Source organism: Rattus norvegicus, chromosome 2 (genome assembly GCF_036323735.1).
Source record: "Rattus norvegicus strain BN/NHsdMcwi chromosome 2, GRCr8, whole genome shotgun sequence".
NCBI classification, from domain to species: domain Eukaryota; kingdom Metazoa; phylum Chordata; class Mammalia; order Rodentia; family Muridae; genus Rattus; species Rattus norvegicus.
The window spans coordinates 96,061,602-96,076,534 of record NC_086020.1 but is presented as its reverse complement, the minus strand read 5'-3'; the positions used below and the strand labels follow the sequence as shown (position 1 = coordinate 96,076,534).

Below are 14,933 nucleotides of genomic sequence, written 5' to 3'. Positions count from 1 at the left end.
CTCTGCTCCACTCTTTGTCCCTGTATTTCTGCCTGTGAGTATTTTGTTCCCCCTTCTAAGAAGGAATGAAGGATCCACGTTTAGGTCTTCTTCCTGAGCTTCATATGGTCTGTGATTTTATCTTGAGTATACTGAGCTTTGGGGCTAATATCCACTTATCAGTGAGTGCATACCATGTGTGTTCTTTTGGGACTGGGTTAACTCACTCAGGATATTTTCTAGATCCATCCATTTGCCTAAGAATTTCATAAAGTAATTCTTTTTAATAGCTGAGTAGTAATCCATTATGTAAATGTAACATATCTTCTATATCCATTCGTCTGTTGAAGGACATCTGGGTTCTCTCTAGGTTCTATTATAAATAAGGCTGCTATGAACATAGCAGAGCATGTGTCCTTGTTATATGTTTGAGCATCTTTTGGGTATATGTCCAGGAGAGGTATAGCTGGGTCCTCAGATAGTACTATGTCCAATTTTCTGAAGAATTGCCAGAGTGATTTCCACAGTGATTGTACCAGCTTGCATTTCCACCAACAATGGAGGAGTGTTTCTCTTTCTCCACATCCTTGCCAGCACCTGTTATCACCTGAGTTTTTGATCTTAGCCATTCTGACTGTGTGAGATAGAATCTCAGGGTTGTTTTGATTTACATTTCCCTGATGACTAAGGATGTTGAGCATTCCTTTAGGTGTTTCTCAACCATTCAATATTCTTTATTTGAGAATTCTTTGTTTAGCTCTGTACCCCATTTTTAATAGGGTTATTTGACTCTATGGAGTCTAACTTCTTGAGTTCTTTGTATATATTGGATATTAGCCCTTTATCAGATCTAGGATTGGTAAAGATCTTTTCCTAATCTGTTGGTTGCTGTTTTGTGCTAACGACAGTGTCCTTTGCCTTATAGAAGCTTTGCAATTTTATGAAGTCCCATTTGTTGATTATTGATCTTAGAGCATAAGCCATTGGTATTTTGTTCAGGAAAATTTCCGCTGTGCCCATGTGTTCGAGGTTCTTCCCCACCTTTTCTTCTATTAGTTTCAGTATATCTGGTTTGATGTGGAGGTCCTTAATCCACTTGGATTTGACCTTTGTACAGGGTGATAAGAATGGATTTTTTTGGATTCTTCTACATCCTGACTTCAGTTGAACCAGCACCATTTGTTGAAAATGCTATCTTTTTTCCGCTGGATGGATTTAGCTCCTTTGTCAAAGATCAAGTGACCATAGGTGTGTGGGTTTATTTCTTTGTCTTCAATTCTATTCCATTGGTCTACCTGCCTGTCTCTGTACCAATACCATATAGTTTCTATCACAATTGCTGTTACACAGCAAGGTCCGGAATGATGATTCCTCCAGAAGTACTTTTATTGTTGAGAATAGTTTTCGATATCCTGTATTTTTTGTAATTCCAAATGAATTTGCAAATTGCTCTTTCTAACTCTATGAAGAATTGAGTTAGAATTTAGATGGGGATTGCATTGAATCTGTAGATTGCTTTTGGCAAGATGGCCATTTTTAGTATGTTAATGTTGCCAATCCATGAGCATAGGAGATCTCTCTATCTTCTGAGATCTTCCTCTATTTCTTTCTTCAGAGACTTGACGTTCTTGTAATATAGGTCTTTCACTTGCTTGGCTAGAGTCACACCCACTAAGGTATTTTATATTATTTGGGTCTATTGTGAAGGGTATCATTTCCATCATTTCTTTCTCAAACTATCCTTTGAGTAGAGAAAGGCTACTGATTTGTTTGCGTTAATTTTATATCCAGCCACTTTGTTGAAATTGTTTATCAGGTTTAGAAATTCTCTGGTGAAGTTTTTGGGGTCAGTTAAGTATATCATATCACTTGCTAATAGTGATATTTTGACTTCTTCCTTTTCGATTTGTATGTCCTTGAGCTCCTTTTGTCTCATTACTCTGGCTAGGACTTTGAGTACTATATTGAATAGGTGGGGAGAAGGTATGCAGCCTTGTCTAGTCCCTGATATTAGTGTGATTGCTTCAATTTTCTCTCCATTTAGTTTGATGTTGGCTACTGGTTTGCTGTATATTGTTTTTACTATGTTTAGGTATGGGCCTTGAACTCCTGATCTTTCCAAGACTTTATCATGATAAATGTTGTATTTTGTCAAGTACTTAGTCCCAGAAACTCTTTTTTTTAACACACTAAAGATTTTATTTAAATATATTTAAGAAAAATAGCAATCGCTTGTGTGTCGATAGTAAAACTGAAAAATAAGTTATGGCAAATCTACTCTAATGATTACTATAAGAATTCACATTTTCAAATACTTAAACAGTAAATGTACAGAAATTATATGATTTGTTTCAAAACTAACATATACAAAGCTCAAAAATTACTGCTTAAATATAGATGATTTACATATTATAGTTTAGCATCAATTTTCAGAGATATAAATGTTAAAACATTTTTTGTATATTTTTTATTGGATTTTTTTTATTTACATTTCAAATGTTATTCCCTTTTCTGGTTTCCGGGACATAAGTCCCCTATCCCATGTCCCTCCCCTTCTTCTATAAGGGTGTTCCCCTCCCCATCCATTCCCCCTTCCCACCCCCTGACATTCCCTTACTCTGGGGGTCCATCCTTGGCAGGACGGAGGGCTTCTTCCATTGGTGCCCAACAGGGCCATCCTCTGCTACATATGCAGTTGGTGTCATGGGGCCCCAAGAAACTTTTCTTGGGGGGGGATACAGCGAGCTTTATTGATGGTATTCAAGAGAGAAGGGAGGGCTCCTTGGGCCCCTCCTGTTTTTATGGGGTTTGGGATGGAATCGTGAGGGTGATGCTCAGTGTTGGGGGCTGAGTTGGGATGGGGACTCCTCAGCAACTGAGGGCCTCTCTTTTGCTCTCAGTATCCTTGCAGGGCTGGGTGGTCCAGGGTTTCTTACTCCTTGGAGGCCATGTAGGCCATGAGGTCCACCACCCTGTTGCTGTAGCCGTATTCATTGTCATACCAGGAAATGAGCTTTACATAGTTGTCATTGAGAGCAATGCCAGCCCCAGCATCAAAGGTGGAAGAGTGGGAGTTGCTGTTGAAGTCGCAGGAGACAACCTGGTCCTCAGTGTAGCCCAGGATGCCCTTCGTGGGCCCTCGGTCACCTGCTTCACTAACTTCTTGATGTCATCATACTTGGCACGTTTCTCCAGGCGGCATGTCAGATCCACAATGGATACATTGGGGGTAGGAACATGGAAGGCCATGTCAGTGAGTTTTCCGTTCAGCTCTGGGATGACCTTGCCCACAGCCTCGGCAGCACCAGTGGATGCAGGAATGATGTTTTGGTTTGCCCCACGGCCATCATGCCACAGCTTTCCAGAGGAGCCATCCACAGTCTTCTGAGTGACAGCGATGGCATGGACTGTGGTCATGAGCCCTTCCACGATGCCAAAGTTGTCATGGATGACCTTGACCAGGGGGGCTAAGCAGTTGGTGGTACAGGATGCATTGTTGACAATCTTGAGGGAGTTGTCATATTTCTCGTAGTTCACACCCATCACAAACATGGGGACATCAGCTGAAGGGGCAGAGACGATGACCCTTTTGGCCCCACCCTTTAGGTGAGCCCCAGCCTTCTCCATGGTGGTGAAGACGCCAGTAGACTCCACGACATACTCAGCACCAGCGTCACCCATTTGATGTTAGTGGAATCTCGCTCCTGGAAGATGGTGATGGGCTTCCCGTTGACGACAAGCTTCCCATTCTCAGCCTTGACTGTGCCGTTGAACTTGCCATGAGTAGAGTCATACTGGAACATGTAGACCATGTAGTTGAGGTCAATGAAGGGGTCGTTGATGGCAACAATCTCCACTTTGCCAGATGCAGAGCAGAAGGCAACCCTGGTAATCAGGCACCCAATTTGGCCAAATCCATTCACATTGACCTTCACCATCTTGTCTATAAGGAGGCTGGCATTGTGCAAAAAGATGAGGGTGTCTCTGGAACAGGGAGGAGCAGAGAACCCAAGAAACTCTTATAACAGAAAACATTTACACCAGCATAGGTTTGGAGGCATCAATGTTCACTTCCAGACAACAGTGACCCATTTATAGTATCAAGGCTAGGGTTGGTCTGAATTAGACTCACAGGCCACACACATAAAGGACACAAGCCAGAATTGGGAAAGCATAGGATTCAAATTGCATAATTTGTCAAGCACACATTGAGAACCCATTCATTTTTGAGTAGACGATACTAACAGTAGTCTCTCTTGTATGTAAACAGAGGTAATAGAGAGACTGACTGGAAAGGTGTGAGTGAACCATCCTGGTGGTGTGTATGACCATCAGGTTAGGGTCTCTGGTGAGAAATCTGGAAGAAACTGAGAACAGAAAGGACCTGCATGTCTAAACCACAAATGGCAAAGTGATAGCAATAGAAAATGAGGAATAAGAGGGAATCATACACATGGGTTCCTGTCTAAGGGACCAAGGGAAGGTTTCTCATCAATTTTCAGAAGTCTGGAAGTTAAACATGGAGCTGCAATGTGAACAAACTATTACAGCTATCAGAAAGGAGGCAGAGGTGTAACTCTATGTTTACTCTGTTTAACATCTGAAGTATAAATGATCTGCATTTGGAAATTGAATATAAAATATTAGCACATTTAAGATTTGTGTGTGGAGTAAGACACACAAATACCTGGTTATTCTTTTATCTCAGTGTCTGGCAAAGGTTCAGTAGCTCAACAGAGAGCACAATAGAAATAATGATTCATCAACACTTCTGCCAATTTCTCCATTAAACTGTCAATTCAGTTGCCTAATAGAGAGACATATGCACAAAATTTATGACATTTTACAATGTTAAATATATACATTTGATAAATGACAGTGAGTTGGTTAATACTGAATACACTTGTTATTTTCAAATTGGAAATAGTTTATTCTAAGGACATATGCAGAATCATTTTTTTAAATGTCAATTAAAAATAAATGTATCTCTTTAACCTAATAAGTAAAAATAGTTGGTGTAATTATAATTGAAGACCTCCTTGGATAATACAGTATTTGTTTGCTATTCAGAGCCTGAGTAAATTCAACCTAGTGACCCACAGAACTACATTTATTTACTTAAGTTTCTACAAAGTTTTAGTAGAAAACTTTTTTTTTTCTGATCAGGATTTACTGTGGATTGCAAGGGAGTTTCCGCAAAACACTCTCCCACACAGATCTGTCAGGCAGGTCACTTAATGTCAAGTATCACATACTCAATAACTGAATCTTTATCCAGCGTGGAGATGAAACTGTGTCTTATCTAGTATTACCTCAGCAAAAGCAAGTCACAGGCCAGTAGGAGCAGTTAAATCAGATCGGCTACAGCAAGCCAATGTGTCTCTGTGTGTTTATGTTCACACAGAGCTTTATGACTCTGAAATCCAGTCGAAATCCCAGCAAGCTCTTATGAATAGCCTCCAGCTGAAGTTAATGGGCAGTGATATTGCTGCTTCAAGCGAGTTCTAGTATAATGTGATAGCGTAGTGCTTTGATATGATGTAATATAACAGTATATTTTCAAGTATTTTGTATGTCAAAAAGAACACTGAATTATTGAGTTGATCAAAATAGTTAAGCTGTAAAACAGTGGTTCTCTGGACTTAGGCTGTTGTGATATGTACATGAGGGTATCATCATTCTGTCTACCTGTTTTAAGATCATTTAACTCTAATGGATCTGTTATGAATTTTCCCATGATAAAATTCCTGTAACCTAATTAAGTACAAAAGCAAAAGGGATAGAATTTTGTTGACTTTTCATAGCAGGAGTTAGAAATGTTCCTTAGCATTCAGATCTGCAGGCAGGATTTATTCTCAAAAAATCTCACTACTACAGCTAGGTGTGGTGATGCAACCTTGTAATCCCTGCACTAGGGAGGCTGAATCAGGGAGACCCTGAGTTCTAGGCTAACTGGTTACTCAGTGAGTTCAAGGGCAGCCACTCTCTCCCTACTTATTCAATATAGTTCTCGAAGTTCTAGCCAGAACAATCAGACAACAAAAGGGGATCAAGGGGATCAAGATTGGAAAAGAAGAAGTCAAAATATCACTATTTGCTGATGATACAATAGTATATTTAAGCGATCCCAAAAGTTTCACCAGAGAACTACTAAACTTGATAAACACCTTCAGCAAAGTGGGTGGGTATAAAATTAACTCAAATAAATCACTAGCCTTCCTCTACACAAAAGAGAAACAAGCCGAGAAAGAAATTAGGGAAACAACACCCTTCATAATAGTCCCAAATAATATGAAATACCTCGGTGTGACTTTAACCAAGCAAGTAAAAGATCTGTATGATATGAACTTCAAGTCTCTGAAGAAAGAAATTGAAGAAGACCTCAGAAGATGGAAAGATTTCCCATGCGCATGGATTGGCAGGATTAACATAGTAAACATGGCCATTTTACCAAAAGTGATCTACAAATTCAATACAACCCTCATCCAAATACCAATCCAATTCTTCAGAGAGTTAGAAAGAACAATTTGCAAATTCATCTGGAGTAACAAAAAACCCAGGATAGCTAAAACTATCCTCAACAATAAAAGGACTTCTGGGGGAATCACTATCCCTGAACTCAAGCAGTATTACAGAGCAATAGTGATAAAAACTGCATGGTATTGGTACAGAGACAGACAAATAGACAAGTGAAATAGAAATGAAAACCCAGAAATGAACCCACACACCTATGGTCACTTGATTTTTGACAAAGGAGCCAAAACCATCCAATGGAAAAAAAGATAGCATTTTCAGCAAATGGTGCTGGTTCAACTGGAGGTCAGCATCTAGAAGAATGCAGATCGATCCATGTTTATCACCCTGTACAAAGCTTAAGTCCAAGTGGATCAAGGACCTCCACATCAAACCAGATACACTCAAACTAATAGAAGAAAAAGTGGGGAAGCATCTGGAACACATGGGCACTGGAAAAAATTTCCTGAGCAAAACACCAATGGTTTATGCTCTAAGATGAAGAATTGACAAATGGGATCTCAATACTGCAAAGCTTCTGTAAAGCAAAGGACACTGTGGTTAAGACAAAACGGCAACCAACAGATTGGGAAAAGATCTTTACCAATCCTACAACAGATAGAGGCCTTATATCCAAAATATATGAAGAACTTAAGAAGTTAGAGTGCAGGGAGACAAATAACCCTATTAAAAATGGGGTTCAGAGCTAAACAAAGAATTCACAGCTGAGGAATGCCGAATGGCTGAGAAACACCTAAAGAAATGTTCAACATCTTTAATAATAAGGGAAATGCAAATCAAAACAACCCTGAGATTTCACCTCACACCAGTCAGAATGGCTAAGACCAAAACCTCAGGTGACAGCAAATGCTGGCGAGGATGAGGAGAAAGAGGAACATTCCTCCATTGTTGGTGGGATTTCAGACTGGTACAACCATTCTGGAAATCAGTCTGGAGGTTCCTCAGAAAATTGGACATTGAACTACCTGAGGACCCAGCTATACCTCTCTTGGGCATATACCCAAAAGATGCCCCAACATATAACAAAGACATATGCTCCACTATGTTCATAGCAGCCTTATTTATAATAGCCAGAAGCTAGAAAGGACCCAGATGCCCTTCAACAGAGGAATGGATACAGAAAATATGGTACTTCTATACAATGGAATATTACTCAGCTATCAAAAACAATGACTTTATGAAATTCATAGACAAATGGTTGGAACTGGAAAATATCATCCTGAATGAGGTAACCGAATCACAGAAAAACACACATGGTATGCACTCATTGATAAGTGGCTATTAGCCCAAATGCTTGAATTACCCTAGATGCATAGAACACATGAATCTCAAGACGGATGATCAAAATGTGAATGCTTCACTCCTTCTTTAAAAGGGGAACAAGAATACCCTTGGCAGGGAATAGGGAGGCAAAGTTTAGGACAGAGGCAGAAGGAACACCCATTCAGAGCCTGCCCCACATGTGGCCCATACATATACAGCCACCCAATTAGACAAGATGGATGAAGCAAAGAAGTGCAGGCCGACAGGAGCCAGATGTAGATCTCTCCTGAGTGACACAGCCAGAATACTGCAAATACAGAGGCGAATGCCAGCAGCAAACCACTGAACTGAGAATAGGACCCCCGTTGAAGGAATCAGAGAAAGAACTGGAAGAGCTTGAAGGGGCTCGAGACCCCAAAAGTACAACAATGTCAAGCAACCAGAGCTTCCAGGGACTAAGCCACTACCTAAAGACTATACATGGACTGACCCTGGACTCTGACCTCATAGGTAGCAATGAATAGCCTAGTAAGAGCACCAGTGGAAGGGGAAGCCCTGGGTCCTGCCAAGACTGAACCCCCAGTGAATGTGATTGTTGGGGGGAGGGTGGTAATGGGGGGAGGATGGGGAGTGGAAGCCCATATATAAGGGGGCAGGGAGGAGTTAGGAGGATGTTGGCCCGGAAACTGGGAAGAGGAATCGCAATCGAAATGTAAATAAGAAATACTCAAGTTAATAAAGAAAAACAAAAACAAAAACAAAAAGACAAACTCCAAAAAAACCCCAAACTAACAAAAAACAAACAAACAAACAAGAACAACAACAACCACAACCACAACCACAACAACAACAACAACAACAACAACAACAAAACACTCAGTGAAACCTCCTGCCAGAAAACTGTCAACGTTCAAAGAAAACCAAAATCTCAGAGCCAGACTGTAGGAGCTGAGAGTGGACTTGAGTGGAAAGCAGACAGTTGAATAATCCAGGTGCTCAGAAGCTCTGAGGGACCTAGATTTTCTGGTGGTGTTGCTTGCATTTCAGAGAAGCCAAGCATCCTGCTAGTGGTCCTGACCTGATCATATTCCTATTTCCATAGTAATGCGCCTCAGCTGTTCCTTAGCTTGCCATTCATAGTTTTAAAAAGTTGCTAGGAGAGACTCTGAGGCCTGTGAAACCTCAGGAAACCCTACTAGGATTCAAAGTCCGTGTGTGAAATGAGTCAAAACTCTAGCGTTTTGCCTTGTCCTCACCTTGGGAAGCCTATGCTACAAATGAGTTTCCATTCTGGAACCCCAGGCTGTGGCAGCTGTGCTGGAAGTGTTAGCAACTGTGTTTCCCTCTCCTAGCAGTTAATTAGCAACATAGACACATTTTACTACTCATATCGTGCTTAGCGTACAGACACATAAATCACTGACATGCTTGTTCGGCTTTTCAACGTGAGATAGACAAAGCTTTCTCCATGGCTTTCCTGGATATCATTTCTATTCTGAGAATGAACTAGCCAGGAACCAGAATGAAATTTAAAAGCAAGCAGGGATGCAGAACAAGAGAATTTTATAGCGATGTACCTCCTAGACTAGGGATATTTTATTTGGTTGTGTATTTTATCTTACTTTTGTTTTGATTTATTGTGTGTGCTAGATGTTTTATTTGATTGTGTGTTTGCTGGGTCTCTTACCATTTGAGGATGTACAGTGAAGAGCAGGAGCCCAATCCCATCAGACCTAGTTTGACTGGTCCCCAACAGATGCCTGCTACTTTTAACCCCACCACTCTGCTTTCTTTGGTAAAAGTTGTATATAATTTTAAAAAGTGTGTGTGTGTGTGTGTGTGTGTGTGTGTGTGTGTGTGTGTGTTATAGGGGTGTTATGAAAGGCCTAGGTATGCCTATTGTAAAATGTTGCCAAGTAATAAATTAAGACCCTGCTAAATGTATTTGTATGAAAGTTCAAGATTATTTCAAGGCTACAAGCTCTAGGTTGGACTGTATTCACAAAATTTGATAATTTTTTTTACTTCTATTACTAATAGTCATGAACAAATTTACCCATCTATTTCATTCCCACACATCTCCTGATTGCTAACAGTTGACTACATTTTGGCAAAAGTCATATGCCTTGTGTAGAAATATATATGCATGTCCAGTTAATTCACAAGCACACAGTAAGTGCCCACCCGGAGCTATATATAAAGGGTCAGAGAAAGGGAAAGAAAACACACAGGAGTTCCTGCTGGACAGGCCCATTGTACAGATGGCACTGTAGCAGTATGCAGAAGGTTACCAACTTAGGCTGATGTGGAGAATGACGCACATTCTGGAGCAGAGGCCTGGAGGTCGGAGGAAAGCAAGTGCTGCTCGCTGTCACTGCTTGGTTAGCTGTAGTTGCTTGGCTGAATCAAAGTTTCAGGCTAGTGGATGCTTTTGAGGTGGTGACTATGAATGTAGCAGAAAGAAGAGAGTGTTGGGCAGCCTACTCCTCTCACTGGTTGGCACTCTGCTGTATGAATTTTTCAGGGTGGGGTGTGTGGGGCACTGCCAACTCAAGACATTTTCTAGTTATCTGTAAGGCTGTAGGCTCAGCTACTTCAGACACTGATTTGGGGTCATGATTAAAGACTACACATTTTAACAGTCATGTAAAAAACAAGAAAAGAAAAGGAGAGGACTAGGAGATAGATAAGAAATAGTGAATTATTGTCCTCTTACTCTTGATATTCTCTGAAGCAGGGAATTTGTTCACGTTTCTCTTTATTAGTCTTGGGAAGCAATGTTTCCGAGATAGATTGAGTCTCAGTACATAATTAATGTAGTCCTAGCCTAGTTAAAACACTAATATTGTGTAATACCCTTGCAAGCCACACTGAATTATGAATCCTACTGAGGTATCTTGTGTCCTGTAGCACTTCACCATCTCTTAAAACACACCCTTCCTTCACATGTTGCCTCACTCACAAAGCAGAGGAAAGAGTCAAACAGCATCTTGTATTTCTCATTGAAATCCAGAAAGGGTTGCTTTCTGATGAATTTTCATCATGTGAATCCAGGCCCATCTGGACCAGAAGAGAAAGCTTTCCTTGAATCATATAAAGGACATGCATGGGTTCCAGCCCAGAAACATTACTAAAAAGGCTTCTAACGATTTGTTGATGTTCAGTGTCATCCAAAAGGTGTCACTACCCTCTGCCTCCTGAGGGAATTCACTTACAACCTGAGAACTTCAATGAGCTGGTGTTAAATTAGCACCTTTGTTTGCTTTTCTTCTTAGACTTGTCAAAAGGAAGATTAATGTGCAGGCTTTCTGCACTCAATTATAGCTTTTCTTAGAGGAATGTAGTGTCTACATCAAAAATCCCATTTAGATGCAGAAAAACTCACGGGCGAGCAAAGATGATCCTTTCACCTTTCCACTAGTTTCTCAGTCTTATTTTTTCCTAGCAAGCAAACATTTACTCCTGTTTAGGTCTCCTTCAGCCACCTTCCCAACCCTCTGATGTCATGTATTATTGTCTGAGTCTTACTGCGTAAGGTGGGAAAAATGAGAGTTCAGCAAAGGTGGAAACAATGAGAGAAACACCTGTGGGGTCATTGTACAAATGGAATCGCTAAATAGCAGTTCTTCTCGATAGGTAATAGCATAAAACCTTTAAATCACAGAGATTGGAGACAGGAGACCTGGCAGGTCACCTTATCCACCTCCTATGGCGGCTTTATGCATCCCTGTGAAATGACATGAGTACTGGAGCATTTCCAACAGCCCTGGGGGACTTGCTCCTAGGTAATACAGCTCCCTGTTAAGAAAATTTCCACAGGAACTGGCATGCTTTTCTTTTATTTAATATCACATTGTTCTGCATCTTTTCAGCCCTTGAAAATGCAGCCATATTATTCTGGTTCCTCCATCTTTAATGCAAACAATCTTGTGACATTATGGCATTATTCTTGACTCCTTGTCTAATTATTTGAGCCAATTGATAGCAATTTGTGACCTATAATACTGCCCTTACGAATTAGAACCTATTGCTGAACCTAAAGTCATGCCAAAGAATTATCCACTGTATTTCCATTCATTCTGAACAGGAGATGTGGCCCCATTCTTCATTTGTCTGCATATTCATTTCTATGAAAATGAAGGTGGTATTAAAGCAAGTGGCTGGACACCACGATCTCCATAATATGAAGATCATTCCTGAAGCTATGATTTATTTTTCTAGTGACACAATCCACTGAGACACCCTTAGGTTCACTCTCTCATGGACCTAAATGCTTGCTGGCGTGCCTGACTATGTGAGGTAGCACTGACTGAGTGTTTCAAAGCCTGTGCAGAGGCTGGCAATGTGGCTGTCCCTTATGAATATGTTGTTTTATTTTTAGCTATTCCAAGTGCCACAAATTACAGCATCTTCAGAATATAAGCCCCACATTTTGGAATTAAACACACATTTCCTCTGGATTAGAGATGAATGTGGAAGGGGTTGGGGATTTAGCTCAGTGGTACAGCGCTTGCCTAGGAAGTGCAAGGCCCTGGGTTTGGTCCCCAGCTCCGAAAAAAAAAAAAAAAGAAAAAAAGAAAAAAAAAAGAAATGAATGTGGAATCTACACTTAGGGCAAAAGTCAGATAATATGCTCTGACTTGTTGGATGGAAATACTTTTGCAATCAGCACCATCATATGGCCTCTGGTGATACCCTCTTCACTACTTAACTTAGTGGGAATCACTAAGCATTGGTGCAAAGTTTTCCCCATAATACATCAGGGCTAAGTTACAACATTTAGAAAATAGTGTAATGAAGGCTTTGGGGCGACCAAAAGGCCATGTAATGTATACAGAGAGATTATCATGTAAATTTTAGTTTGAATTCTTAGAATTCTAAAACTCACCCAAAAAATTTTGGTATGTGTGTGTGTGTGTGTGTGTGTGTGTGTGTGTGTGTGTGTGTGTGTGTGTCTATGTGTATGTTTTTATGTGTGCAGTTGAATGAGTATATGGAGGTGTACATGTTGAGGCTGGAGGACAGCCTTGAGTGTTACCCTAAAGTGCTATCTACCAGTATTGAGAGTAGATCCTGAATCTTCCACTCATTGGGAGCACATGAATTACCTTAAACTGACTAGCCAATGAGAGCCAGGGATACATCTGTCTCTGTTCCCCAGCTTCGGGATTTCAAAAGCAAAACACCACAGTGGGCTTCTTATGTTTATGCTGGGTCCTCAGGTCCTAAGGGTTGCAAAACTATTAGTTTATAGCCAAGCTAAACTACATGTCCACCCCTATTAAATTGTCCCATCTCTTCACTCATCCAATAGCCCAAAATATAGGCATTATGGTGTCCCAGAGTAAAAACTCTTCCAGCTCTATGAAAATGCCGAGGGCAAACAGTCATTTGTCCTAACTTCTGAAGAGTTTACTGAAGATAGGAGATACTCATGATCCTGTTAACTAAACAATGCAAGAAATTTTAATGATACTTTTATAAAATCAGAATACTTTGGGGTAAAACCAAATATTCCCTCATCCAACGAAAACGATCTTGTCTCAAGCTTTACTGCTATAGAAAGAAGACTAGGGAGGCAGTTAAAGGAGTTCCTGTCAGAGACAGAAACTGGGGGGAAGTAGATGGTAGTGGACAGAGAGGCACTCACCAGGTTTCACACATATTATCTCATCTACTTATCACCTAAACGATCCCGCAGCTCACAGGCTTCCATCCACGAGCACTGCTCTATTTTCTAAAGACATGTGGATTAATGAGTCAATAATGTTGGTAAAGTGTTCTAATTTCCTCTGAGAAAACAAGCTATAAAACTTTATTGTTATTGTTGCTCCTTTTATCTAAGCTCAATGGATGCTGCAGTGGTGCTGCTGATGTAACTAATATTACTCCCATTCATTTCATTTAGGGAAATAAAGTCTAAAAATACAAAGGAGCAGATTTATTAGGTTTTGGATTTAGCAACTTTGCACATGGGGATCTCGACATGGAACTTTGCAACTAAGATCTTGAGGCCAATAGTAAGACCCTTAAACATGTATGTGCTTTTTAATGTTTGGCGATCTGAGGGGTGAGCAACGAGAAAAGACTTGGTACCTCAGTCTTCTCCAGTCTCTCATAGAATGTAGCAACCATTCTCTCATTTCTTGTTGAAATAATAGTAGATAAAATACAAAATATTTATTTCTCTGCGAGAACAGGAACTTTCCCCCTGCATGTGTCAAAGGCAGGAAAAACTACAAAAAGAACATAGAGTCAGGAATAAACCCGTACACAAACAAGAACCCTGGCACTAAGGGTTCCGGTTCTATCATTTGGAGAGCTATATGTATGCTCATCTAATAACTCTTAAATGATGGAAGAGCAGAAGAATACAACCTAGAATTTTATGTGGCAATTGCATGCTTAATTATCACTTGATTGAGCTTGGGTTTTGTTGTGTTTTGATTCCTTTCACTATGTTCTAACTTGTTTGCAATGGGAAGAGTTATGCACTTTGTTCAGTCAGGATCTATGTTTGAAGAAGAGAGGAACATCTATATGACATTGTTAGGAAAACCTTTGATGCCTATGAAAATGCACGTTTTATGTTGAGCCAATAGTTTGTTGCACTTGGCGCTTGGTCTAAGACAGAGTGCGCTAAAACATTATTCCATGCTATTTACTGCAAGTTTTCATAGATAAATATTTCTGACAATTGATTTTTACCTTGAATTTCTCCACCTTTTGTTGGAAAAAAGCAATCCATAATTCTTTCAGGATGGGCGAAGTAAAAACACCATGAGACTTTGGGGATTTATTTTTTTAATTATTCCCATGAATGTGGTGCTAGTGTGTGATATTAAAACTAAGTAAGGAGCACAAATGTCTGGGACAAAATTTTCATTGACCAATATGAAATAGGCTAGAATAAATTATTCTTTCACCAGAGTCTGGAAAGCATTCCCCAACCCAAAATACAAAGCAGTTTTCCCCACCACAGCCCTGCTTTCCTGATGCCTGCACATCACCCAGAGTTCACCAGAAAGCAGAAGTAAACACAGACAGTGACCAGGAAGCAGGGCACGCAGACAAGTACTTCTGGAAACTGAATATTTCAGCTTAGAAATAGCTTCTCAGCCTCATATCCTCCGCTTCGAACTCTTCCAGGTTTCCTG

The 14,933-nt window shown here is 40.3% G+C and overlaps 1 pseudogene; it reads right to left on the bottom strand.

Moving 5' to 3' along the window:
- Window positions 1-2,794: 2,794 nt before the first annotated feature.
- Window positions 2,795-3,917, bottom strand: LOC108350233 (glyceraldehyde-3-phosphate dehydrogenase pseudogene; annotated as a pseudogene).
- Between the last annotated feature and the right edge of the window lie 11,016 nt (window positions 3,918-14,933).